Source organism: Synchiropus splendidus, chromosome 1 (assembly GCF_027744825.2).
Source record: "Synchiropus splendidus isolate RoL2022-P1 chromosome 1, RoL_Sspl_1.0, whole genome shotgun sequence".
In the NCBI taxonomy this organism is placed as follows: Eukaryota; Metazoa; Chordata; class Actinopteri; order Syngnathiformes; family Callionymidae; genus Synchiropus; species Synchiropus splendidus.
This window is the reverse complement of record NC_071334.1, coordinates 16,015,040-16,038,060: the sequence shown is the minus strand read 5'-3', so window position 1 is coordinate 16,038,060 and position 23,021 is coordinate 16,015,040. Positions and strand designations below refer to the sequence as shown.

The 23,021-nt window shown below is 42.1% G+C and overlaps 1 protein-coding gene and 1 long non-coding RNA gene across 10 annotated transcripts in view; one reads left to right on the top strand and one right to left on the bottom strand.

Annotated features, from left to right (window-relative positions):
* The window catches only part of celf5a (cugbp, Elav-like family member 5a), a 190,095-nt gene that overhangs the window by 135,779 nt on the left and 31,295 nt on the right, over nt 1-23,021 (bottom strand). The window lies entirely within an intron of this gene.
* Nucleotides 904-7,812, top strand: LOC128753973 (uncharacterized). The gene is made up of 3 exons (XR_008413891.1): nt 904-990; nt 7,164-7,264; nt 7,342-7,812. It is a non-coding gene; the product is annotated as an uncharacterized LOC128753973 (long non-coding RNA).

The window sequence follows — 23,021 nt, the reverse complement described above, 5'->3', positions numbered from 1 at the left end:
ACAGCATGCTGACTCATCAACTAAACGTTAACATTGACATTTGACTAACAGTTGAAACTGACTTTTAAAAATGGTCGTCATTTTTCTTGCTAGTTACACAGAGGACTGGGCAATTTTCACTCAAAAATAAAATCCCCATTATTTTATTGATTTATTAAGTGGATTTTCATTTGATTTCGATTTTTGGGTGACATTACAAAAGACTAACCTGCAGTTAGCACGCTTGACCCACCACTCTGCTGTATTGTTCGTATCAAATTTACATTTATTCAGTGCTGCTGCGGGCCACGGGCACAAATATGACAGTAGGAGATCATGATGAGTGGAAGATCATCAACATGTTTAAAGAATTTGTCACATATTATTTTACATTTGAAGCTGTCTTCATGTAATTTGAATGAGTTTTGCTCTGCGGATGGTCACCCTGACCTTATCGCATTGTCATGTTGCGGCCGAAATGTGTTTATTTGTTGCTTGGACAAATCACGGTGGCTCACTTGACCGGATTCACTTTCAGCGAGTCTCATGCTGATTTCTCTTGCCTCTTTTAGCGATGAAATCATTTGTTCATATCGCTCTCAGAAGCCAACATGCTAGTGTTGTTTACTTTTCTCACTGCCGGTTCTCTGACAAGAGGAATGGGGGAGCAACTAAACAGAGAGGGTCCCATAAATACCATAATAGGAGGGAGAATCAATTTCATGTTTTTCCACAAAATGAAAAATTCTGATTTCGACAAAAAACATTCATTTGTCAAATAAACGTATTCATACATCCACAATTATGACTTAGCAACTGCTTTAGCAAGGTTGTTCAATGTGGAAATCTAACTGACAACGCAACATAGGAATAGAACTCTGTGGTGAGTCAAAGACCGACCCACTGAGGGCCTTTAATGTGCTGAGAGAACTACACTATAGCATAAGCAGATCACTCAGCAGCAAAATGAATAAACCCATGGAGCAAATTTCCACTAAGATAGCACTCAAGGTAAGACATTGCAGCGGTCTATAAATACAAGTGAAGGAGCTGACGTTTTTACTCAAGACCATTGTCAAAGTGCAGCCACCGTGCTTCCACGTGACCATGTCCTTGTCTCAGTGCATATCACTTTAAAGAGGCTATATTTCCACATTTAGTGCTGACTTGAGCACATTTCACAGCAGTGGGAAAGGCATGAAACATCTGGTTAGCGTTTAGGCTGTTTATAAAGACAGGAAGTCCTCTCTGACCTGTTTTTCACACTTCATTTAATGCCATGGATTGATGTCAAATCCTTGCGCGTGTGTGGGCGTGTGCGCAGAGGAAACGGCAGCAATACTTAGGTGAGCGCGCGCGGCCACACGCCACTGTCCACGGGCAACACAAGCTCCTCATTTCGGCCACACTTGACATCCCACAAGCTCGCCTCTCCGCGAAGCTTAATTATTGTCCACGCAACTCAGCGAGGCGGGAGCAGCTCTGGAGTGTGTTTCCGTCTGCCGGTGACAGTTGGTCCGTGATGGGCCAGGCTGAAGAATAGCACGCAGCCAAGGGGGAGGGGATTAGCATTCACATGGCACCTGTTGCCAGCCAGTGTGCCCAATAATGACAGTGATTTTGGGGCTGGAGGAGCGCAGGGGTAATTGCAGACTTGGCGAGGCAAAGGGAGCGCGGAGTGAGGCGGACAGCTTTTTAACCATCTCTGGCTGCAGAGGCATTGATGAACGTGGGCACCCACGTGTATTCTATCGGTTCGGGCTGAGGACTCGGCTCGCACACACACACACACACTGACAAATAGACATGAGAAGACCATAATTAAGTCCTGGTTGCTATAGCAACATCCTGCGGAACAAATGATGGTGTTCGACTGACCAACATTAATAATGGTAATAAGAAGACTCTGACACTCACAAATGCTGACCTGGTGTGAGTTCCAGCAACAGCCTTTCAGCGTTCCACGTCTTGGTGTCAGGTGCAAACAGAGCGCCTCAAGAGCTTTATAGTCGAGGGTTTCACAGAGCAGAATCTTGTAGTTCAACATCCAATTTTCTGCTGCAGATTTGCTTATTTTTGGTTTTGTTTGGTTACACACGACATGAAAAATAACTTCAAGTGAAAGGTCACATGAGAGCCTTTATTATCTTGTTACTTGCCATCTATGATATGCAGTATTTGAGTACTATAATATGAACAAAAAAAGTGATGGTTCCTGCATAGAGAGGGGTGTCGATCACTAACAGGGCCATTAAAAGGATATATTAGATTAAAGCCTTCGGCTCCTGTCGCAGTATGTTATTTGGCCCATAGGGGCAACGGTACACATACTTGCACTGGTCCGTGGTTTAATATGTGTTCTCTGCAAAGCGTGAGTACACAGCAGACCGCAACGAATAGCAACTTGAGCTGGAAGATCAGGAGGAGTGATGTGTCCGCTGTGATGGGACTTTGCTGCATGGAACAAGGGTAATTTTGTGAACGATGACGTAGATGAAGACGCGTGAAGCCTCACAACAAAACGTATCATGTGATCGGTTCAGGATCTGGATCATGTAGTCCATTTCCAGATTTAAGCACAAACAAACCATAGTGGATGTTTCCTGTTTTAACCCTTCTAGCGATGTAGGAATCTGCAGACCCACCCTGCTCATACAGTATGTGTCCACTTGGACAGATGACAGTCACTGGTGTATAACTGGAGCTCCGAGACACGCATAACTTGTGAGGAGGAAGCAGTGCTTGTGTTCTCTGTTTTACTGATATCTGTTTTTATCTGAAAAGAGATCAACGAGGAACTATTTTTGGGGTCATACGTTTGCAAAATAAAAAGTTTTAGTTGAACGTTGCAGCATTATTTTTGATTTTTTTTTTTTTTCTTAAGAACGTGAATTGAAAAGAAAATTGTTGAGGCTGCAGAACACAGGAATTCTACAGTACATGTTCACAAATAAAATAAAATCTGTATTTGTGTCCTTGCTCTAGTGAAAATGTACCAAACTGAAACAGAGGACCAAATTGCAGTTTCTGTTACACCATTTACCAGTGACAAAATTAAATCAAGATAGGTGTTGCGTATGATGATCGTATGGCAAATGTGGCCCACAGGCCTCAAGTTTGATGTGCTTGTCCTGTTTCTCAATTCACTTTTTTTTTAGAGCACATAACAAAACTGTGTTCAGAAAAGAGACAGTTGACTCAATCATTTTGAATGGTGAACAAATAGTGATGAATTGTGAGGAAGACGTAAAGTGACAATGGTTTCTTATCTCCCTCTCACCATGTACGCTCGAAATCTTGCGGCAGGATTTCATAGCTGCAATTAATCTGACACCAAAAACAAAGAATAAGCAAGCTAAAGCCATGAGGCGCTTCCCTCTGCTTGATCACTAAACAGGCCTGTTGTGCCATCATCGTAACAAATAATGTTATTTAGTAAACTGTGACACCCAGGGGACGGCAGCGTGGGAGGGAGCAGGGGCGGATGACGGCAACATATAACATTACATGATGTGTTAGCGCGGCGTCAAGCTTAAGCGAGTGATGTTGGGGTTTTCATTACAGCAAATGAGTTATTGCTTGTCATTTTCAGCTGCCATATCCCACTATCCCCCTCACTTCTGTGGCGTCCATCAGCCATTTACGCACTGATGACTCCTCTCACATTAAAACAGGGCAACAAATCCTCACCGCGCAGTTATTCTACAAAGTTCACTCACTGAGTCTGTGTTTTATTGATCAATCTCAGCGTGTATGATGCTGGACAATACAAGCCAAGACTTTTGTTCAGCGGTGAGCAGTCATTATTCATATTTTCTGCAAACTTTGAACATCATTCACGATGGATCATGAACCTTCACACCCATTTGAATTTTAAAAAAAATGCAGTGATATGTATGTATATTTAATACATTGGCTGAAGTGGTCACCATGGTTATTCCCAAAGTTTGGTTCATCCAAACTTTTCATATGAATGCAACCCAAACCTCAGTCACATGTTATTTCATGTGACTTTGTGAAAACACCAGTGAATGTTACATTCCAGTTTTGATCGGCCTCTCCCTGCATTCTGCTGAAAGAAGTTCACATTCACCAATTCTGTGTGCCAACCCAACCATCGTCTTGTTAGATCACAATGAATCTGACTCACAGTCTTTCCCGCACCCATATTCAGCCCATGATACACTTTTTCATGACAGCCGAGCAATTAATTTGCTGGGAAAAGTAAAATTGAAGCGAACAACGGCAAACTCTGCACTAGAGTCGACGCTCATCCCTCGCTTCCCGTCACTGTCATGACGCCCCCTTTGCTCTTGAATTTCTGAGCTTGCTTTGACAGCTATAAAACCCTGGCAGGGAGTGCAGGCTTCTTTTTTTCCTAATACAGTAGCGCTATCTGGCCTCTGACGTTGCCAAAAGATGTCACAGTCAAGTGTGACAAGAAGTGAGCCACATGTTTCTGTAACTATTGACACAATGAAATAGCATCTCATTAGAAACACACTCAAGTTCAAATAAACCAGACAAGTGAAAAGGATGATGCACAATGCTCTTGTTTGGAGCTCAGCGTGCTGGTCCAACATTACTAAAACGTAATGTCAGAATGAATGAAAAACTCAATTTTAACAATGGCTGAATTTATAATGAGCCCATGGTATATGTGCTGTTCCTTCTGTCTGTGCTGAGGTGTACGACACAATATAGCTTTACACAATTTGAAATCACTAATTCATCAATAACCTTAAATGTGCCTCGTGGCTGGAATAACTAGCTCCAGATGTCAAGACGGATGACCAGTTTTACTTAAGGTTTCTTGTAGCCATTAGCATCAGCCACGACAAGAGCTACATAGGCTATTGACAAAATGCATATTAAAATAATAGTTGGGAGTGTTGGGGTAGTCAAGTCAATCAGTACTGCCACATTAATTCTGAAATGTCAAGTTTTCTCATCTGAAATCTTCTCTAAAGAGGAAAATATGAACATACGTCCAGCTGAGTCAGCATGTTTGCCGCTGAAATGTTTCTTTCTGTTCATGCGTTGTGCTCTAGAAGCTGTTGAGAGATGTCAAAATAATTATTCCTCTGTTGCAGTCACGGCAGATGGACCTGCCGGAGGACAGCCAACACTGGAGTGAGCGGAAGCCCACGGCCAGGCCAAAGTAAATAGGTATTCATAGTCTGTCCAGGGCCAAAGCTGGGGCAGTGAGAGAGATCAATAGCTTAATGGAATTAGTCTGGCTTTGAAAGATGACAGCCAATCATATTTACTGAAAGCTGTTTATGTTTGCTAGAGAGCTAAGCTCAACATTTAAAAGCCGTGGATAGAAATGTGTGGGAGCTGGAAATCTTTGAGGAGCTCTGGAGGGAACCTTTTCCTTCTCAGCAACATACCAGCTGGAAATACTTTCTCATCTACTTAAGATAGCCACAATGAAAAAAATACAAATAAAAATGTAATAATAATAGTAATAATAATAATAATAATGATAGGGCTGCACAGTGGAGTGGTTACCACTGCTGCCTCTCAGCAAGAAGCTTCAGGGTTTGAATCCAGACCTTTCTGGTTGGAGTTTGCATGTTCTCCCTGTGTGGATTTTCTCCGGATACTCAGGTTTCCTCCCACTGTCCAAAGACATGCTCACTAGGTTAATTGGACAGTCTAAAATTGCCCCTAGGTGTGTGTGTGTGTGTGAATGGCGTGTGCCCAACACCAACAACCGCTGGGATAACCTCCAGCACAACCCTGAACAGGACTGAGCGATGGTTAACTGACATTGGATGGATGTAATAATAATTATAATAATAATTATAAAATCCAATAGTCAAAGTCAGTGTGATGGTATTTTCATGATCATTTTCTCGTATGTACAGTATATGTTTATAGAATACAACAGCATGTGCAAAAAATGTATAGATCCATTCATAAACTTGTGTTTATGTATATCACTTATTTGGATATGAACGGTCCATTAATAACTCTGATATTTAGTCAATAAAGTTATTATTGTCTTGATATTCTCTGAAATTAAATCAATAAAAAAAGAGATTCTTGTCGAGTTAGAAACATAGAGGAAAGTAAATACTCTAAAAGTAAAATAAGGGATGTGGAATGTATGTTTGAAATTCAGTATTTCATGCTCACTTTTCCAAATGCTTAAGTGCCGTGAAACAAAAACAAAAACTCAAATATGAAATGCCATCAGACAGAAGAAACTTAGCTCTGGAATCAAAAGGGAAGCAACATTGCATCTCCATGTCACACAGACACACATACACACGCACCTTGGCAAAGCTAACTACGGGGAAGGAGGGTGTGGCAAGCGATTAAGGGCATGGAACAGATGCCCACCTGTTCCCCCTGAACCCAGCAGTGCCTCGGCGATGCCAGGGTGCCTAGGGTTGCCCCTGGGTGTCTTCATACACAATTTCCATCTGTTTCCCAGAAAGTCAAGGGCAGAGATGTCCAAGTGCACGCCGTCCCGTCTCCACCTTGCTCCAGATCTATTATCACATTCCTACAGTGCTCTCACTCACTCGGCCTTCAATGTCGGCTGCACCCTCCCACTAATCCGCTGCCAGAGAGAAAAGTACATTACAGAAAAACACAATGTCTGACTTTGCCGTCAAGACATCACACCGACAAAGCAGAGCTTCAGCTTTTGGCTGACAAACTAGATCTATACATTTAGCATAATGGTGGCGGAGAAGAGGGAGGAACCAAAAAAGGCACTTTTGATTCAGCACTATCTGATCTTTCAAAGGGACGCAGTGTATTTTGGAAAAGTGTGCTCCTCCCGTTGACTGAATACATACCTCACTGAAGGTTAGAAGCTTGAAGATAAATATATACATTTCTCGAACATATTAAAATGTATAGCAAAGCCAAGCTAACCCTGCCTTCAATCCAGTGTGAGATGAAGGTGATGCGGATAGTGCAGTCATGACGCAAATCGATCCGAGAAGAAGGCAAGAACGCCACATTTACAGGCCGTTTTTGGAAGGTCAGAGTCAGCACTGTGAATGTAACTCACACAGCAATGACCCGATGAGCATTTGTGTCCATTTGCGCTTTTCCCAACTCCCCTTCATTATAAAGGATTATTATCAGCACAAAAAGCATCCCTTTATTTTAATTACCTTGTAAATAAACTTGCATGTCATTACTTTTCAATCCAATTACAGGCTGCCTAATGTAACCACTTAATTAGAGGACACTCTTCTGGCAACAAAGAAGAGGCGAAGAAGAGCAGTGAATAGGGAAAAAAAGAAAGGAGTAAATGCTGGTAGGGAAGGGAATTTCATTGTGTGTTCAATTATACAGTCATCAGATGTTTTTTTTTTCTCTCCTCCTCCTTTGCAGGGCTCCTACAATGGAGGGTGGACCTCTCGCTCCATTCTCTGTCTGTTAAGCAGCTGACAATGGAGCACTCAGCAGGCGCTGACCTGGACCCCCTAATAGTGCATGGCAGCCAGGGTCCTCACAGCTGGAAGACAGGAAACAGCAGAATGCTGCATGTTGGCCTGCCCCCTTTAAACACCACCTCTATAGCACTGCAGCTGCCATCCATCCTCTTCAACTCTTCATTACCAACCCCATCACACTTCGGCAATCAATGCAAATGAAGACAATCTTGCGCTGCACTATAATTTCAATAGTACTACAAGCAAATGTGTCTGCTCCACTCTAGCTCACAATGAAGGAACCCTAATGGAAGCATATGGTTGCATCGCAACATTTCATTTAGATGCACTTTTTTTCTTTATTTCTTTTTAAATAAACATTTCTCTTTCTGAAAATATCGCTTTTCAGTTGTTGTCAATGCAATTCTAAACACACTTATTTAGATGTAGGGGAAATATATATATACAAGTAACATCCGACTTATGACCAGGATCGGTTCCGACAAACCGGTCATAAGTCAGACTGGACGTAGGTCGAATGCCATTCAAAATAGCCGACACATAGGTGCTACTGTTGTGGTAGATCACAGTGTGAGAGTGAGATGCTGAGATACTGTGCTGCCGTAACTGTCATACATGATGCCGGGATGCTATGTGCTGCGGTGCCAGACATTGAATAAATTGAATAATAATTGCGTGGTTGTAAGTACAGGTGGACATAAGTCGAGCTGGTCATAAGTCGGATGTTACTCTGTTGGTCTGAAAGTTTATTTTTTTTAGCACCCTATGTCGAGATTTTCCCAGTGTTTTTGTCCTCTTGACAGACCCTGTGAAAAAATCCAGGGAAGACGTCTGAAATGATTACATTTTGCTGATGTAACGGATTTCTCTCTTCCCATAGAAACAGTTGCAACACGCATTTGATTATGTTTTTAAGATATTAAACTTACAATATTGGGCAAAATCACAATGTGGGTGCTTGGCTAGAGTGTGCTCTTGAAGTGTTTTCTAGTGAATAGATGATTTCATAGATATGTACTTTTCCTATCTTTGTACATTCCGGTCTCACTGATACGTCTTCTAAATAGACTGTTTGGTTTCAAAGGGTCTTTATTGGTGTATTACGCTTGTTCTCCAAGAACATTTCCAAGGTAGAATGCTGAAAGAATCTGGTTGACAGCAGGGCTGGCCTGTTCTGCGGAGAAAAAATGTTGCTTCAGATCTGTTATCACATCCAGTCCATCTGAGTAGGAGGGAGCTGGAGGTGAAGAGTGTGATTACAGCCATGTTAAGACCACAGAGAGAGATCTGTAACCACAGACATTAGTCGTTCAGATGGAGGGCGGGGTGACAAGAGAGCGGGACGACGGAGAAGGAGGCAGCAGGAAGGCCACATTCAAGGAACATGTTTTTGAACATATCAGCATCAGTGGTGAGATATTCACAAGACATTTTAAGTTGAGTCTTTATCGCTATCATCATTCTGTTTTATTGCATGCAAACCAGCAGGCACAGAAGGAAATGTGTCCAGTACACCAAACAGGCAAATCACATTTACATTTGTGAACCGGAGTATCAAGGCCTTCTTAAGTATCAACCATCATGACTGAAATACACTTTATATAAAACCGTAAAGACACTGGAGCAGTGCATAGATCCGGTATGCTACTAATTTCAACCCACCAACATTATTCCCATACATGTATTTTATCTAAATTATGTGTCATAAATATTCTAATTTATCTAGGTGATTTCATTGAATGTTGTGTTTAATAAAGTCAAGTTTATAGTTTGTGCTCATTCTTATTTAGCCATTGTTGGTCACCAAAGCATTAGGAATGAATGCGGGACTGTTTAGAGCAGGGTACGGGAACCTTTTTAACTCAAACAAAACCCATGTTTTACAATGTAAATCCATAAAAGCCATATATTTTTTTCAATAGTGAATGCAACTCAGTGAAAAAGAAGACCAATAACAGATGCAGTCATCTAAAATTGCAGTTCCCAGATGCGGTTCCGGACCCCTGTTCCCAAATCCAAACAAACCTGCAGAACCCCACCAAAATCAAATCACCTCCAAGTTCACTCACCAACTCAGACTTGTTTTGCTCACAAATGGACAAGCAAAAGAACAGAGAGCCCAACTGTATCAGGCTGTGTGGACAACCTTTGTGCAGGTGGATGTGTTCATGACTGATATCAGCAGCCCACATCTGATAAAGGTTTATGGTTGAAAACATAAAGACACCCTGTAGCAAAAACTGTCTTTTCCAAACAGGTCAGTGTCCATGATATGGACACCAAGTGTCCTGAACATCTATCGACTCTACAATAATCCAACCACTGCAAGATAAACGAGTACCTTCATGTTGATTTATTTGAGAGTGGGCAGGTCCCAAGATTAGTTATGATTGACATTGAGAGAAATGATTGACTGACTGCAGGAGTTACGGCCAGTCACACACTGACAAATGAACTGGACTCGTGGCAGACTGGAAGCTAGCAAGCCATGCAGGTAGGGAAGAAGGGATGCAGGGAGGCAGCTGCGAAAGAAGAAGGGATGCAAGAGCAAACAGCGGTGGACTTGTACGGATATGTGGTTGCAGCTGCGACACGACTGGATGACAGTTTCCCTACAGCTGTTCGGATGGAGGAAACTGACAGCTATTTGATGTAGCCTGACATGTGCATTAAATGCATGCACGTGAAAGGAAAATAAGATGTGTTTCTTCCTTATGCTTGGGTTGGGGGATGGGTTGGAATTACTATTGACTCTTCATCTAAAAATGCTGTACCACAGCTCCCTTGCGAGATCTATCATGAATCATACTGTTAGTAATGTAACAAAATATATGGTAGAATACATTGATCAAGGGTCAGCCTCCTACTGCACGCGCTCCCACACTTTACACACTCATATCAGCTAACAATGATTTTACTTGGTTGGGTCACACAATGCACTCTCTCTGTTTGAAATTTCCTGAAGAATCAGATGCTCTCCATCAATAGTTGAGCATCCCTCCTCATTTTCTTATTCCAGTCCATGCGGCGTCTTGAGAAAACAATAAAGGGAACTGTTGGAAACAGCAATGTCTAAAGCATGCACTCCACTGACTCAGACCCAGATGAAAAACTCTGCCTAAAGAACACATGGAAAGCCGTCAGTTCAGAACTGATCCCAGGCTCCTGCTGAGCAAAGGTGCAGTATGTATATGCAGGACGTATACACCCAAGTCATGGATGCACCACAGCAGCTTCAAAAAGTTGCAGTGCGTTTTTGTTAAAAGTTAAATAGCAAGTTCTCGCAGGACAAAAAAAAAAGGTGCTGCAGCATTTTATCAAGCAAATGCCAGGAAGCAAATCCAGAGCAGATTACTGACTGAATTAAAATGAGATGAAAAAGCATGAAGTACATTTTTGTTTCCAGCCTGCAGTTTGTCTATATTTGGGCACGAGAACATTTAATAATGCAATCACGTTACGCAGTTGCACTTCAAAGTATTTACTGAATCACTGCCTGTAGCGAGGATTTATATGCTGAATAAATGTGTTTATGAATGGGCAAAGGTAGCAGCGGATCCAATCTGACAGATTGGAAGAGAGAAGCGGAATCTGTGCCAGAACCAGGTGAAGGTTAGCATGGATCCACATGGCATCAATCTCCATGACGGAACACGGCGGCTAGATGGAGAGCAAGCGAGGCTGGAGATGGGGAGCAAAGAGAGACTGATACAGGAGGAAAAGTGAGAGTGAAGGCAAATGTAAAAGGAGATGAGAGCTGGCGAGATCAATAGAGAAGTGTTTCCATGGCAACAGGTCATTGAGAGCCGTCATTGTCATGTTCCCCCGTCTTTTATTTGGAGAGAAAAAGTAGAATATAGAGGCAGATGGAAAGGAGCGATGCCATTCCACAGAGCAACGCAGACGCGATGACCCATCGGCCCAAACCTTCATTTCAGTTGTAACTGGCTGCGTTTCATTTGCTGAAGCTGCAAGCGTTACTTGAGATGACGGTCAATTAAAGCTGACTCTAATTGCTCTGGATCTATGCAATCCATTTTTAGGTGAAGCCGTCGTCTTCCCAGAGCCCAGATGGTGTCATTACTGTTGTGAGGCTGAGTGATTATACACTGCTCACGCTGGGAGAAACAACAGTTCAGAGTTCTTCATCGTTCCTGACACTCTCCTACATTCACAGACCTTCCTCATTTTCCCTGCTTTCACTTCGCACCTATCCCTCACCCCCGCTTCGCTTCACATCCATTCCATCAAGAATGTTTGAATCTCACTTTTGCAAGGCGACCAACGTGGTACCTCCGTTGTCAGCAGCTGTCAGAGTAACAAAACTCTGTTACTAGCCCCACTCACTACAACTACATGTGTTTAGCTCACTCTTGTAAAACTCAAGGCAAAAGTTATAGTATTTAGGCATCAAAAGCTTGGAATATGTGGGTTTTTTTTCAGCAAGGAGGGGAATTCCACGAAAGAAGCAACAGAACATTCAAGTGCATCAATGAAAAAAGCCATTGTCTAAGATTTAAGTGACGGTTTTGGCACCAATTACGTGACGCCTGTGCAAAAGTCATCGCTCCTCTTTATGAGTCTTAAGGACTGAGTCAATGTTCCTAAGATGACGCCTTGTCGAAGGAGGTAAAACTTGGGCAAGAGTTCGGCCCAGAGAGTGGTGAGATTGGGGCAAGTGACAGGAAGCAGACGGAGGCGCATGGTCACACCTCATCAGCTGGAGCTTTTGTTGCCGGGCAATCTGTCCATCGAACTGGCAAGGAGAGAGTGGTGAGCGGAGAAACATCTAAAACAAAAGGTCAAGAAGTTGAGGCAGTGACGAGAGAGCAGTGACATGCCTGTCACACCTCTGACAGCAGAGATGTCAGGACGATGGAGGAATAGTGGAGTAGCTGAGGACAGGCTCTGAGGGAGAGCATCGCTGGGAGTGAAATGGGCTCCAAAATATGTGAAGGAAAAGGTAAAGCCAGCGGTTGGAACACAAAGGACTGAGAGCGTTTTCCACAGGGAATACGGGTGAGGGAGACGCTAAAGGGAGGGGAAGGGGTCAGAATTTGTTATTTTTCCCTTTCATGGTCTATTTAGTGTGCTAGACTGTGCAGCTTAAATCTCCTCCATTCCATTTTCCCTAAATAACAGCAGTAAAAATTCATGTTGCAGGCAAAACACAAAAACATGTTTGTACTCAATATCCAGAGACACACACTCACAAGAGGAGCACCATCCGCCACACACACACCCGCATGCACACGCACGTGCACGCACCAACACACACACTCACTGCCATTTAATGCTCTGGAATACGACAAATATGTACCCATCTTGACATCTAAATGATTCACGAAGAGTTGAATAACGTCAAGCGTGCCCTGAGTGGTCCGTAACTCATCGGCGCACAATGTTGCAGCACACACACACACACACACACACACACACACACACACACAAATCATAGCAATGCAGACACAAATTCACAGACTTTCAGAGCCATTTAATCCCTCGTCGACCCACTAACATCATCAAACTTCCTCTACTGTAACATCCAGTGCCTCTTTTTTTCCCCCCACGATAGTGCTGTTCTGGAATAACCTTCCTGCTCCCATCACTGGCTCATTTGCTAAGATCTTACAGTGAATCTTTTTTATTTTTTTTGTGGCCTTAACTTCTACTTTTCCCCCTCCGACAAAACATCTTTATGCTTCTAAGTTATTCTGTCTCATCTATCTCTCTGTCTCTCTTCTCTTCATATACGCTTGTGATGACAGAGCGTGTTCTTCGTCTCTGTCAGAAGCCTTCAGTTCACTCTCAGCAGCTTATATAACTCACTGTCCTTCATTTTCCCTCAGATGTCCCCAACTCAGCTCTTCCAATGAGCCACATACTCCAGACCAGCCCCTTCCCTGAGTACGGATCAGCATATGCAAGTGTGTCGATGCCACACTTTTCAGTCTGATCTTTTCCTCCACTACTTCATGTCCTGCCACAGATTATCCAACAGGATGCATTCAATACTCTTTTTTTTATGTTTCTCAAGATTTCTTTCGGATTTATTTTCACATTCATTCCTCGCTCAAACTATCTTGCCAGGGACTGTGCATCCGAGAGCACACAACACGTGACGTCGCAATGAGGTCATGACTATTCGCTGGACCAAACCAGGACGTAATGTCCTCCGCCTCTTTGACCCATCGAGTGTTTTGTTCTGAAGTCTTATCTGAATTATCTCTAATTCTCTTGGTTGGACAAAAACTTTTTATTCCTTAAATGCTTTTGTATTTTTTTTCCTCTTTCATTTTCATTTGCCATTTTGTCTGTGTGTTTTCAGAATCAGTTGTTGTTGTATTGATCACTTCTTTATGACTACTATTTTTCTTCCCACATATTTACTGACTTGTAATAAACAGCACATCACATAAAACTCACAAAAGTACAGTTCTACACTTTCTTAGAACTTGAGTTATTGACTTTTTTAAATTGTATTATTATCATATATTTTTCTTTTTTTTTTTTATTCAGCACACTGCTCGTATAGTTCATAGCAGTGCAGTGTTGGAATCTTTTAAGGCTCTGCTGATTATTTAAATGTCACACTCTTTGTCAATAGAGCTTATCAGTGTGTTTAAAAACGTGCAAAGAAAGGACGCCTGAATACCAGAACGTTTACTGCTCAACCAGCAAGTGCCTCTGAAATATTCGATGCGACCCGTCCAGTGGAATCGCTCAGAGGAAGCCACAGTCTCCACATGGCAGAGTGCCGAGACATCTCATGAGAAGTAAGGACTGTGCAAGGAAAGAAAGTGGAGAGAGAAAATTGGTAATGCTCTCCCCCAGCACACAGCGAGCTGCATGGAGAGGCCAGATAAGACACCCCAGCTTCTGCTTCGACTGCCGGAGTAAAGCCTCTCCACTGACGCAGGCAATGACTGCAAGGCTTTGGCCAGCGCTTCACTCCATCCGTCTATAGCCCACTGATGCCTCTATTACAATGGCTGCCCCACAGCTACGTGGGCCCAAGCCAGCTGCACACCATTATAATTAGAGGAACCATGAAGAGGCCTGGACACTTGCAATTGATCTGACTGACAGTCCAATATTTCCACCAGGGAAATAAACTTCGCCTCGCTGCCACCACAGCGGGAGTGGGACCGGGGGCAGTGAGTGGGAGGCCAGTGGGTGACAGAGGGAGAAAGTTAAATTGCCTGGCAGAGGAAGTGTAAACAGTCTCACTGATGAAAAAACTCAAAAATATGACCAGTCCTACCAGTCTTTTGTAATTAATGTGTTACGAATGAAGAAGTTTGAAGTTGCTCAGAGGAGAATGAGCTTTAGAATAAGAAGGACCAACAACTTCAATAGTTGCATCAGCAAGTTGAGCAGCAGCAATAGTACCATTAAGCAGTACATACCTGTACATGTTCTGTGCAACTGAGAATAACACCAGAAAGAGCAGTGCAATCTGAGCAAAAGAAACTTCTGAAAAAGGTAAACAAGGGAATTCTTAAATCAAATCAATCATCCTCATGTCCATCTCACTGAGCTTCGGGCGCCTTGAGATCCGCCTGCGGATGAAGGCTAACTGTCTCCACTAGCTGCTGAACCAGAACGACTGATTGCTTACAGCCATTTAGCATTGCTTTTAATAACGTCTAGACGTGAAGGGTCTTTCAAAAGACGTGCAGTGGCAGCACTGCAGGAGAAGAACTACACTTAGTGTCAAACCGATCTTTTCTATCACACAGGAGCAATACACATGGTGTGTTGACAGTTTTCTATGGTAAGACTGAGTGCTGTTTTGAGTAAATCCAGGTCATCCTGACAAATACACGGGTCTGTCTCGACATTTTGGGGTTGTTTTAATGTTTCCTTCTGTTGTTTCCGCTGAGCTCTGGGGAGGTTTTCAGCTTGACAGCATCACTACAGTTCCCTCAAGTCTGCTAGGTCAGATACCCAGAGAGACACCCTGTGAGAGGAACAACCGAGTTGAGCGCGAGTGGCAGAGGAAGACATCCAGAGATGGATTTCAAGGCTATGAAATGTTACAATGACATGCAGTGCTCCACATTTTTATTCAAATGGAGGTCTATGCATTGAAACACGCATGAACAAATCAGTCAAAGCTTTTCCAGCTTCAAAATGGCTTTTTCATATCAATGAAAAAATATACATATAATTGAGACTCCACTTATGTTTAATCCTGGTTGACCGAAAAATGAACATTTTATCTTTCGAGCGCTTTATGTTAGAATAGCAGCATTTGAATGAGTAGTTTGGTTGGTTGGCTGCAGTTAGCCGGTCAAATGCCAGGAACTCTCAACCAGGTGATTTTCAATTGTAATGAATAATACATTGTCTTGGCTCTGCACTCTACTGATTTGATAACCAGGAAAAATGTGTTATTCACTTAACTCAGAATGGTGGGTTGAATAGTCAGCAAGTTAATTCAAACATCAGATGCAGTTAATGTAATATTTTATTCCATTAAAATACATGGTCCATGGCACAGTAAACGGTACAAACACATGGGTATTAGGATCGAACCAGCAACCTCTTAGCTCTACCTTCTGAGGTATATAGACCCATATAATCTACAACCATGCAAATGAAATAACTCTTGCACTGTAATGTAAACAATGTATTAAGTGAATATGTCACATGACAACCATTACTTGCTACACTAATATATATAGTTGTAGTCGACTATCTAGTATCAAGTAGATCAAGCGTCAGATCCGACCATGAGTGATGCTTGTTGTCCCCACCCCATGACCCAGAACATCCAGAAGAAAAGGAACCCAGAAATCCTGTTAACACGTTTTTAGAGTTTGAGTTTTCTGGCTTGGGAACCTCTCATTTTCCCTGCAGTGACATTTACGAAGTCTGGCAGTACAGAGAGCTTTGCTGTGTCGTCTTTGCATCATTTTTACAGCATATAAGGGATTGCTGAATAGTTTCATCTCTTGTTGCTTTTGCTTCACTCTGCTGTCATTTCGTGTCATTATTTCTTTTTTCCTCAATTCGCCCTTTAATCAGACAAGACATTCTGCGCTGTGATTTCTCTCCTCCCTCAGTTCAGTTCTTTGTTTCCTCTCTGGATAATAGGATCAGGACTATTCAAAGCAGACACCCTGAGATAGCGTCATGTGTCATCTGCCAGGGTGACAGAAACGCAGTATTTCTTTTCATCTTCAAGCAAAGCCCACATTATCAGCCTATAAGATGTATGGCAAGACAATACTAATGGCCTCTTCTTCCCATGTGAAATGAAAGAAGCCTGGGCAAAACAAACAATCTGATCTTTCTTCTCAAGGCTACTGAGCAAGTATATCAAAGGGGGGTAAAAAATGACCACAGTCTGTGCCGTTTGTCTTTGCTGTGTCATGATGGGGCGCGAGCTATAAGGGATGGCTTTCTGTAGCTGGAACACAACAACAGTCTTCAGTGCACGATGACCCCAAGTCATATTGAACAAAGGATTGGCTGGGTATTTGCATGCCTATCAAAAGTACAACAAACAATTGAGATAGATAGATAGATAGATAGATAGATAGATAGATAGATAGATAGATAGATAGATAGATAGATAGATAGATAGATAGATAGATAGATAGATAGATAGATAGATAGATAGATAGATAGATAGACAGACAGACAGACAGACAGACAGACAGACAGACAGACAGACAGACAGACAGACAGACAGACAGACAGACAGACAGACAGACAGACAGACAGACAGACAGACAGACAGATAGATAGATAGATAGATAGATAGATAGATAGATAGATAGATAGATAGATAGATAGATAGATAGATAGACAGACAGATAGACAGACTTGTTGGTGCAGTATTACCTCCACTGCTGGAGGGGGCAACCAAGAACCATGTGAAGTAGAAGAAGAGGGCTTGCATTCAAACAGTGCTATAAGAAGCTCTACTAAAGCAAAAACCGTGCAATGAATGGAATAAAATACATGTGTTTATATTTTTATTTTCTTACCGCATACATGTCAGTCAGTTAAAGGGACTCACAATATTTAACCCTTACCTTTCAGAGTGGAACCGTTTGCGCCAAAATAAAGTGCATTTGTGTCCAAACGTTTGCAGTAAATTGACTTAATTGCCTCTGACTGTATTTAAGGTAGTGACATTTCTGACCGCGGAGCTTGTGCAGACAGCAACTGGCTGTGCCGGGCTGGAGGTCTATTTGTCAGGGACAGGGCATGACTAAAAAGGACAGTGCTGTCTCTCTGCATTAAAACAAAATGTCCTGGAATAGAAGGCTTTTACACATGAATGCAATGTGGTGGGTCGGGGCAGGAGGGGGCGGGGGTTCCAGAGGACAGAATGTGGAGTGGAATAAAAGCAGCCAACCTTTTGGCTAATTATAAAGAGGAGACTTAATTGGGAACCAAAATTATTATTTTATATCCAATAAAAGCTTTCTTTAACCGCTTTTTCTATCTGCTCTATTTATGCAGATCGAAGTTTTAATGAGCTTGTCATGAAATTATGCAGCGAGAGCGAGGCGGCCTGATGGAGAATGGGTTAGTAAAAGTGCATTAATAAATGAGCCCTCCTGTCTGTATTCATTCCTGTCAGGAGCTTCTTTACCCCGTCTGATTTCATGCCTCCCTCCTCTCTCGCAGAAGGGAGTCTAAACAGGAAGGAGGGGCAGATTAAATCCCTTTTATTTATTAGACATAGACATTTTAATAATATTGGTTTATTGGAACGCCAAGGCTGTATTCAGCAGTTTATAATGCTCTCACGGCGTGGTAATGTATCCAGAGCCTATCTGCTGCTGAGCTGATATATCACACAGGGAGATCCCACCCAAGCAAGTTATTGCAAACACTAAACCATTAGAGCTCAGTCCTCTTTCAGTGTCCTGATCTTTTCACTGCTCCCTTCTCCCGAGTGCCTAAAATTAGACTCCACATCCGTGCCACACATGCACACGCTTGCCTGCAGACACACAACTATTTATAAGGCATTAGCATAACAGTGCTCTATTTGTTTGGTTTCTAAACTGTCGACACGTTTCGGAGAACACACAGCATCGAGTGAACATTTGTGAATACATTATTGCATGTCTTATTCAGGGCATGTGAGAGAAACTTGACTTAGCATCCACGGCTTAGCACCGATGATGTGCATAAATATGTAGCCAACAGCTAGCTTGACCTCAATACGGACCACATTCCTTCCCCTCCACCTATTAACGCGCAGCCTCACTTATGATAAGTTTTCCTGATGTAGCATTAGTGGGATGTACCGAAATAAAAATTCTTCTTCTTGAAATTTATGGCTGTGACTGTGTGCTTAACTCACAAAAATCAATTCATTGCAGTCACATAAAGGAGCATTCTAGATTCTAATAGTAAATCAATAACAAAATTATGAAAATATTTTAGCACAGAACCTTCAACAGTATGTATGTTTATTTTCAAACCTGAACCCACCCATGAGCTACATGCTTATAACTGAAGATTGCAAATTTAAACATGTCTACTGATAAAACCACATTTTTAAAGTCACATGCGTTTTCACGAGTGGATTTCCATGTGTTGAGAGAGTAAAAGGAGCGCACTTGTCATTGTTTTCATGCTGTGGTTCACAGCAATTTAAAGAACCACGTCTACTGCAGACACATAGGGCGTGTCTCTGTAGCAAGTGGCTCAAAGGGGAAATGAAGAGATACAGTTCATGATAAAAGTCGCACACTGGCCACGGTTTTGCTTGCTTCATCACAACATCTGGTTTTGGCTGTGTTGTTTTGGTGTCTTTAGGCCGAAAACCTAGAAGTATTCGGCGACATGATTTTTAGTGCGTCTCTAAATTTTAGTGTTAATGCACCACTGTCTAATTCGTGAAGATTGGGAAAAAGTAATGTCAAAAAATAATTGACATTACACTTTAATTCGTTTGGAAAATCCCAACAAACCAGAATGCAATAATAAAATCTGGTAATGACTCAGTGGCGTACAGTTTCCTAGTTATCGCTTTGGAAATGTTGATGACACTGGAAGGAAAGCAGACCAGAAACTCGAAAACAAAGCATACAAAAATGTTCCACGAATACCAAGTTGTTGATAATCACAACAACTCAGTTATATAAATTACGTTTAAAAATATATCTTCCAACAAACACATTTGTCTCTTATGAAATAAAGCCACTGAAGTTAAAAGAACCGCAAGCTGCTACATGTGTCTCTGTCCATGGTGCTGCAAACAGTTTCAGCACCATGGACAGGGAAAGGAGCAGGGACTGAGAAGCCCATGAAAATGCTCAGAAACCTTTGATTAAACAGTTGTATTCCATCCATATTTACTCATGAATCACATACCCAAATCCCAAACACTTACGATCTGATAAATGTATTATTATTTAATCTTTTGATGAGTAAAAGTATTTAGCAGTCATTCATGTTGTGTCACTGTCAAATATCCTAACACGAAAAGGGACTATGTTCAGTATCATTTAACTACCTGAACTGGTCCTACATCTTGTAAAAATGGAGCTTGACGAAGGTGGTGAGATTGCACCCCCATTCTGGATGAGTATTAAATGCTTCACAATATTTAGTTTGCTCATAGGACAAATGAACAAAACATCAGCTGAAACCACTCCAGTGTTTTAACGCTAACGCTCCTGTGATCATTCTCCTTGAAAAGCTGCATGAAACAAACACATGTGCAAACAAACAAATTAAAATAGCAGGGTACAAAAGCACACAGCCCTGATTTTGGAAACCAGCACTCCAGTTAAAAACCTCCATCTGTTGAAATGTATTCCCGAGATGCTCCTCGAAACTGTGAACGCCCACACAGAGAAAACTCTGCCAGGAGAACAAAGACAAACATTTCAGTGCACCTCTTGCAACACAGCACACACCAAGAAAAAAAAAAAAATCTCCTTCTCTGTGCTAAATATACGAGCTTGACGTGGGAGCGAGTGGGCTGGTGCGAGCTCAAGATGCAGTACTTTTCTTCAACACATCTCGGCAACGTTAAGACACTTTCATCCCTCTTTCCGACTTCCAACTGTACTCACAATCCCATAACACCTAGCCTAGTTTATTGGAAGGTGTTTCTCTTACAATATTTGGAGAAGGATGACTGAAATGCTGCAGTGTTTCACTTCATTAATTTTGTAATAGCTTTGTTAAGGTAGAACAGGAAAGACATTTAAAAGCATTGGAGCTTATGATTCAATGTGGTAAAGTCTCTAGGTGCACATTGTTCCCAGGCTGTCCAATGTTCCCCCCCATAAACACTTGCAAACATCCCAAAAACTTCTGTATTACCCTCGACCATAATCACTTGCGCCCACCCTCCTTCATTTATTGTCCCCATCAAAGAAGGGATGAAACCTCCAGTGGTTTGGGAACAGGAGGAACAGCTGAACTGCTAAAAGTGTAATGATTTCCTGTTCATATTTAGTCAAACAACCAAATGCCATGGTTGGATGTGCACATTTCTGAAATGCTTTACTGTAGTCTATCTTGGTAACCGTAACTAGAGTGCTACTTGCGGCAAAATTCCAAAGACACATAATCACCCTTTTACACAGCAAAGTAAATATAGACACAATGTTGCACATTCTTGAGGAATGTGACACTTTCTAAGACGTCTCAAAGCCTTGTGGACCAGGAATTCCATGAGTGGGATGCTTTTTCCCAACCAAGCTGCTAGATGCCGTCAGAAGCTGGGCTTATAACTGGCTGAGAGGATAGGTGTTGGTGCAGCATCACAGCCAGGAGGTGAAGCCTATAGTTGGGGTTCTTTCAGTGGAGGGTTGGAATGTTCTGCCGCAGCTTGTGCGCACATACAACCTTCATTCCAGAGAGGCATTTGTCGAGCGATTTTATGTGAGTCTTAATTGTCAACATATGTGCTTGGATTTCTTAGCAGATAAGGACAGTGTGTAAGACAGGCACTCTCCATTCTCTGTGACAAATGGTGGCAGAAGCAGGATGGTCCCATACAGTCACGCAATTGCAAGCGTAGTATGTCACAGAGGAGGAATTGAATGCCAGTGAAGGGGGAGGAGAGAGCCGTGAAATGTCAGGCACTAAGAGCCATTTAGTAAAAAGCAGCCATAAACACATGTATAAAATAAACTGAAACTGGACACTTGTTTGTTGTTTAATACCTGTGGTAATGTGACTACAATCGAGCACCTTTTAAAGGTGCTTCCTAAAAGAGAGACGTCAATTCCAGCATCACTCCAAAAGAGAGCTGCAATGGTTTGATGAAACTACAGACAGATCCAGAGCCTTTCCATGTGACTGCATGTTTTGACAAGAAGATGAAAGCACAGCGTTTCTACAGATTTGTCTGAATTGCTGTTTTTCTGAGTCATTCTAGAAAAACACCATGTCTTTGGAGAAAATAAAAGCGGAAGCAACACTCAGGGCTTTGTTGTTCCCCCTAATGTGAGTTAATCTGGATGCTGTCACATCAAACACCGGGACATCTGAGGTGTTATGTTGATAGTGTTAATAGAAACTTAGCCTGACTGTGTCCCTGTGGGCCCTGAGCCTTCCTTTTCATTTGGATTGAAGTGAAGAGATCTGCCTTCTTCAAAGCCTTTCAGTGTCTGCTGGTATCGACCACGGTCCTCTGCAGCCCTCCAGGCATTTCATTAGAAAGGATTTGTCTTACAAGTAATGTGTGTGTGTAGACGAAAACAAAAATATTGAAAGCGATGGTGTCTGTCACTCCTTCAATGTGAGGAGGTTATGACACCATATGGCTGACACACACAGATATATATCTATATATGTATATATATATCTATATATATATATAGATATAGATATATATACATAACAAAGAATGAGCATGCCATTCGCTTCAAAAACAGGAAACAGTTTCAAATAGAATAGAAGTGTTCTATGTTCTTAGCCACAATCAGAAACACACAGTAAGTGTAGCCAGTCAGCGTATCCCTGCAGGGCTCCCTCCATGAACAATCACTGTAATAAGTCTGGCATTACCAGATCCTGGACGTTCAGCAAACACTGCCTAAGTGCTTTGAGACGTGTCAGAGGACATGACAGACCTTCATCGCCCTGCTGAAGACCTCCCATTTATCTTACATTGTGTCACTTAAAAGCTCCCTGGAGAGTCCGAACTGCAACCAATTGTATTTTTGTTTATGTACAGCATTTTTCACAACGTGTGCTTTCAGAAGGTCGAGCAGTTCAGTTACTGCTTCGTGCTACCTGTCCTGAGACAGTACCTCCTGAAATCCATCCATCTTGTCGTTCTTGTTCTGCAGCAATACTGTCTGTGTGCAACATCAGAAAGCTTGTCTATCATGCATCATCCTTGTGCACATGTCTTACACAAGACAACCCATCAAACAGCTTTTTTTTTTCTAGTCGGTTTGTTTTCTTAACGGCAGCAATGATCTCCAACAATTGCACAAGGTTGCTGTCAGATGGATAAAGTCAGAGCAAAGGGCATGAAAAGTCATCTTCATATTTTGAAATGTCTAATAGGAAGAATTAGGATCAAAAGATTGAAACAATGAAAATAAAACAGACTTCATAACACAAACCACAGAAGTCCACATTCACAGAGAGTTCGATGAATCTGACAGATAT